Source organism: Colobus angolensis, unplaced genomic scaffold (genome assembly GCF_000951035.1).
Source record: "Colobus angolensis palliatus isolate OR3802 unplaced genomic scaffold, Cang.pa_1.0 Scaffold100, whole genome shotgun sequence".
NCBI lineage: Eukaryota > Metazoa > Chordata > Mammalia > Primates > Cercopithecidae > Colobus > Colobus angolensis.
Window position 1 is genome coordinate 8,178,360 of NW_012110920.1, and position 6,544 is coordinate 8,184,903.

Below are 6,544 nucleotides of genomic sequence, written 5' to 3' on the forward strand. Positions count from 1 at the left end.
TTATCTTTTCTGCTCCTCTCCCTCCTCCCACTCTGTACCCTGTTAGATCCCAGCATCTGTTGTTTCCTTTTTTACATTCATAAGTTCTCGTCATTTAGCTCCCACTTATAAGTGAAAACATGTGGTATTTGGTTTTCTGTTCCTGCATTCATTTGCTATAGATAATGGCTTCCAGCTCCATTCATATATATGCAAAAGACATAATCTTGTTCTTTTTATTGCTGCATAGTATTCCATAGTGTATATGTACCACATGTTCTGTATCCAATCTGTCATTGATGGGCAGTTAGTTTGATTCCATGTCTTTGCTATTGTGAATAGTGCTGCAGTGAACATTCGCATGCATGTGTCTTTATGGTAAAATAATTTATATTCCTCTGGGTATATGCTCAGGAATAGTATTAGTGGGTCAAATGGTAGTTCTGCTTTTAGCTCTTTGAAGAATCACCATACTGCTTTCCACAATGTTTGAACAAATTTACGCTCCTATCAACAATGTATAAGGGTTTACTTTTCTCTGCAACCTTACAAGCATCTGTTATTTTTTGACTTTTTAATGATAGCCATTCTGACTGCTGTGAGATGGTACGTCATTATGGTTTTTGATTTGCACTTCTCTAATGATCAGTGATATTGAGCTTTTTCTCAAATGCTTGTTGGTTGTATGTAGGTCTCCTTTTGAAAAGTGTCTGTTCATATCCTTTGCCCACTTTTAAATAGGATTGTTTGTTTTTCTCTTCTATATTTGTTTAAGTTCCTTATAGATAGATGCTGGATATTAGATCTTTGTCAGATGTATAGTTTGCAAATATTTTCTCCCATTCTGTAAGTTGTCTTTTCAACCTGTTGATAGTTTATTTTGCTGTGCAGAAGTTCTAATGCTTTTAGATTCCACTTGTCAATTTTTACTTTTGTTGCTCTTGCTTTTGGTGTCTTTGTCATGAAATCTTTGCCTGTTCCGATGTCTAGAATGGTATTGCTTAGGTTGTCTTCCAGGGTTTTTATTGTTTCAGACTTTACATTTAAATCTTTAAACCATCTTGAGTTGATTTTGTATATGGTATAAAGAAGGAGTTCAGGCCGGGCACGGTGGCTCACACCTGTAACCCCAGCACTTTGGGAGGTCGAGGCAGGTGGATCACGAGGTCAGGAGTTCAAGACCAGCCTGACCAAGATGGTGAAACTCTGTCTCTATTAAAAATACAAAAATTAGCCGGGCGTGGTAGCAGGCACCTGTAATCCCAGCTACTCAGGAGGCTGAGGCAGAGAATTGCTTGAACCTAGGAAGTGGAGTTTGCAGTGAGATGAGATGATGCCACTGCACTCCAGCCTGGGCAACAGAGCAAGACTCTCTCTCAAACAAAAAAAAAAGAAGGGGTCCAGCTTCAATCTTCTGCATATGGCTAGCCAGTTATCCCAGCACTGTTTATTGAATAGGAAGTCTTTTCCCCATTGCTTGTTTTTGTCACCTTTGTCAAAGATCAGATGATTGTAAGTGTGCAGCCTTGTTTCTGAGTTCTCTATTCTGTTCCATTGGCTTAGCTGTCTGTTTTTGTAGCAGTACTATGCTGTTTTGGTTACTGCAGCTCTGTAACATAGTTTGAAGTTTGCTAATGTGATGCCTCCAACTTTGTTCTTTTTACTTAGGATTGCCTTGGCTATTCAGGCTCTTTTTTGGTTCCATATGAAATTTAAAATAGTTTTTTCTAGTTCTGTGAATAATGTCCTTGGTAGTTTTATAGGTGTCACATTGAATCTGTACATTGCTTTGGGCAGTGAGACCAATTTAATGATATTGATTCTTCCTATCCATGATCATGGAACATTTTTTCATTTGTTTATGTTTTCTCTGATTTCTTTGAGCAGTGTTTTGTAATTCTCATTGTAGAGACTTTTCATCTCCCTAGTTAACTGTATTCCTAGCTATTTTATTCTTTTTGTGGCAATTGTGAATGAGACTGCCATTCTGATTTGGCTTTTGGTTTGGCTGTTGATGGTGTATAGGAATGCTAGTGATTTTTGTACATTGATTTTGTATCCTGAAACTTTGATGAAGTTGTTTATCAGCTGAAGAAGCTTTTGGGCTGAGACTATGGGGTTTTCTAGATATAGAATTATGTCATCTGCAAACAGAGATAGTTTTACTTCCTCTCTTCCTATTTGGATGCCCTTTATTTCTTTCTCTTGCATGATTGCTCTGTCTAGGATTTCCAATACTAGGAAATGTTGAATAGGAGTAGTGAGAGAGAGCATCCTTGTCTTGTGTTGATTTTCAAGGGGAATGCTTCCAGCTTTTGCTCATTCAGTATGATGTTGGCTGCAGGTTTGTCATAGATGGCTCTTATTATTTTGAAGTATGTTCCTTCAATATCTAGTTTATTAAGAGTTTATAGCATGAAGAGTGTTTAATTTTATCAAAAGCCTTTTCTGCGTCTATTGAAATAATCATGTGGTTTTTGTCTTCAGTTCTGTTTATGTGATGAATCATCTTTATTAATTTTCATATAATGAACCAACTTTGCATCCTTTGGATCAAGCCTACTTGATCATGGTGGATTAGTTTTTGATGTGCTGCTGAATTTGGTTTTCCAATATTTTGTTGAAGATTTTTACATTGATGTTCATCAAGGATACTGGGCTGAAGTTTTCTTTTATTGTTGCGTCTCTGCCAGGTTTTTGTTTCAAGGTGATGCTGACCTCATAAAATGAGTTAGGGGATGGGCACAGTGGCTCATGTCTGCAATCCCATCACTTTAGAGGGCTGAGGTGGGTGAATTGTTTGAGGTTAGCAGTTCAAGACCAGCCTGGCCAACATGGTAAAACCCCATCTCTACTAAAAATACAAAAATTAGCTGGGTGTGGTGGCATGCACCTGTAATCCCAGCTACTCAGGAGACTGAGGCATGAGAATTGCTTAAACTCAGGAGGCAGAGATTGCAGTTAGCTGAGATCGCACCACTGCACTCCAGCCTGGGTGACAGAGCAAGACTCTGTCTGAAAAAAAAAAAAAAAAAAGGAGCTAGAGACCATTCCTTCCTTCTCAATGTCTGGAATAGTTTCTGTAGAAATGTATCAGCTCTTCTTTGTACATCTGGTAGAATTCAGCCGTGAATCCATTAGGTCCTGGGTTTTTTATGGTTAGTAGGCTATTTACTACTGAATCAATTTGAGAGCTCATTATTAGTCTGTTCAGGAAATCAATTTCTTCCTGGTTCAATCTTGGATGAACGTATTTGTCCAGGAATTTTTGCATCTCTTCTAGGTTTTCTAGTTTGTGTGCAAGAGGTGTTTGTAGTAGTTTCTGATGGTTATTTTTATTTCTGTGGCATCAGTTGTAACACTCCTTTTGTCATTTTTAATTGTACTTATTTGGATCTTCTCTCTTTACTTCTTGATGAGTCTAGCTGGAAGCCTATCTATCTTAATAATTTTTTCAAAAATCCAACTTCTGGATTCATTGATCTTTTGAATGGCTTTTTGTCTAATTTCCTTCAGTTTAGCTCTGATTTTTATAATTTCTTGTTGTCTTCTAGCTTTGGGGTTGATTTTTTCTTGCTTCTCTAATTATTTCAGTTGTGATGTTATGTTGTTAAACGGAGATCTTTCTAACTGTTTGATGTAGGCATTTTAATGCTATGAATTTCCCTCTTAATACTGCCTTAACTGTGTCCCAGAGATTTTGGTATGTTGTATCTTTGTTGTCATTATTTTCAAAGAACTTCTTGATTTCTGCCTTAATTTCATTATTTACCCAAAAGTCATTCAGGAGCATGTGCTTAATTTCCATGTAATTTTATGGTTTTGAGTGATGGCCTTGACTTTTATTATTATTAAGTTGTGGTCCAAAAGTGTGTTTGGTATGATTTTGGTCCTTTTGCATTTGCTGAGAATTATTTTATGTCCAATTATGTGACTGATTTTAGAGTATGTGTTATGTGGCAGGCAATGAGAAGAATGTATTTTCAGTTGTTTTGGGGTGGAGAGTTCTGTAAGTGTCTATCACATCCATTTCATCCAAAGTTGAGTTCAGGTCCTGAATACCTTTGTTAATCTTATGCCTGGATGATCTGTCTAATAATGTCACCAGAGTGTTGAAGCCACTCATCATTATTCTTTGGGAGTCTATGTCTCTTTGTAGGTCTCTGAAGAACTTGCTTTATGAATCTGGGTGCTCCTGTGTTGGGTGTATATATATTTAGAATAGTTAGGTCTTATTTAATCAAACCTTTTACTGTTATGTAATATCCTTCTTTGTCTTTCTTATCTTTGTTGATTTGAAGTCTGTTTTGTCAGAAACTAAGATTGCAACTCTCGCTTTCTCTGTTTTCCATTTTCTTGCTAGATTTTTAATCTCCCATCACTTTATTTTGAGCCTATGTGTGTGTCATTACATGTGAGATGGGTGTCTTGAAGGCAGCATACCATTGGATCTTGCTTTGTTTGTTTGTTTGTTATTCTTTTTTTCATCTACTTTGGCATCAAAGTGCCAAACACCTGGATGGAGCTTGCTTTTTTATCCAGGTAGCCACTCTGTGCCTTTTAAACAGGGCATTTATCTTGATTGCATTCAAGATTAATATTGATATGTGTGGATTTGATCCTGTCATTGTGTCGTTTGCTGGTATTATGTTGGCTTGTTTGTGTGTTTGCTTTATAGTGACACTGATGTGTGTTTTTAAGTGTGTTTTTGTGTTATCTGGTAGTGGTTTTTCCTTTCAATATTTAGTGCTCCTTTCAAGATCTCTTGTAGGGTAGGTATGGTAGTAACAAACTCCCTCAACGTTTGCTTATATGGAAAGGATCTTATTTCTCCTTCACTTAGGAAGTTTAGGTTTGGCTGGGTATGAAATTCTTGGCTGAAGATTTTTTATTTAAGAACATTGAATATAGGCCCCAATCTCTTCTGATGTGTAGGGTTTCAGCTGAGAGGTCTTCTGTTAGTCTGATGGGGTCCCTTTGTAGGTAACCTGCCCCTTATCTCTAGCTGCCTTTAACATTCTTTCTTTCACTTTGACCTTGGAAAATCTGATGATTATGTGTCTTGTGGGTGTTCTTCTTCTTCTTCTTCATCTTTTTTTTTTTTTTTTTTGAGAAGTAGTTTTGCTCTAGTTGCCCAGGATGGAGTGCATGATCTCGGCTTACTGCAACTTCACCTCCTGGGTTCAAGTGATTCTCCTGCCTCAGCCTCCCAAGTAGCTAGGACTACAGGTGTGTGCCATCATGCCTGGCTAATTTTTTTTTTTCTGTATTTTTAGTAGATACAGGATTTCACCATGTTGATCAGGCTGGTCTCGGACTCCTGACCTCAGGTGATCCACCCACCTCAGCCTCCCAAAGAGTTGGGATTACAGGTGTGAGCCACCACGCCCAGCCTGTGGGTGATCTTCTTGTGTTGAACTTTGTAGGAGTTCTCTGGATTTTCTGAATTTTGCATTTGCCTCTCTAGCAAGGTCAAGGAAGTTTTCATGTATGATATCCTGAAATACATTTTTGAATTTGTTTGCTTTCTCCTCCTCTCTTTCAAAAATGCCAGTGATTGGTACATTTGACCTCTTTACATAATTCCATACTTCTTAGAGATTTTGTTTGTTCCTTTTTTTATTTTATTTTATTTTATTTTTTTGAGATGGAGTTTCACTCTTGTCACCCAGGCTGGAGTGCAATAGCACAATCTTGGCTCACTGCAACCTCTGCCTCTGAGGTTCGAGCAATTCTCCTGCCTTGGCCTCCTGAGTAGCTGGGAGTATAGGTGCCCACCACCATGCCCAGCTAATTTTTATATTTTTAGTAGAGATGGGGTTTCACTATGTTACCTAGGCCAGTCTCAAACTCCTGACCTCACATGATCCACCTGCCTCAGCCTCCCAAAGTGTTGGGATTACAGGCATGAGCCACCACATGTGGCCTGTTTGTTCCTTTTTACTCTTTTCTTTTTCTTTTGTCTGACTGCATTATTTCAGAGAACCAGTTTTCAAGTTCTGTAATTCTTTCTTCAGCTTGGTTTATTCTGCTGTTAAAATTTGTAATTGTATTGTGAAATTTTTGTATTGTGTTATTCAGTTTTGTCAGACCTGTTAGGTTATTTTTTATACCAGCTATTTTGTCCTTTGGTTCCTGTTTTGCTTTAATTGAGATTCTTAGTTTCTTTGGATTGGGTTTTGCTGTCTTCCTGAATCTCAATGATTACTTTCCTAACTGTATTCTGAATTCGGTTTCTCTCATTTCAGCCAGCTCAGCCTGGTTAAGAACTCTTGAAGAATTGGTGTGGTCATTTGGAGGACATACAACAGACGTTCAGGTCATTTGAGTTACTAGAGTTCTTGCATTGGTTCTTTCTCATCTCTGCATGTGGATATTCCTTTAACTGCAGTGTAGACTTCTGGATGTTTTCACTGTGCCAAGGCTTTGTCAGGGTCTTTATTTGAAGCTGACTTCCTATCTCTGGTTTCAGAGTGGGGAATGTTAGGGCAGGCACTGTGGCTCACGCCTATAATCCCAGCACTTTGGGAGGCTGAAGTGGGGGGATCACCTAAGGTCAGGAGTT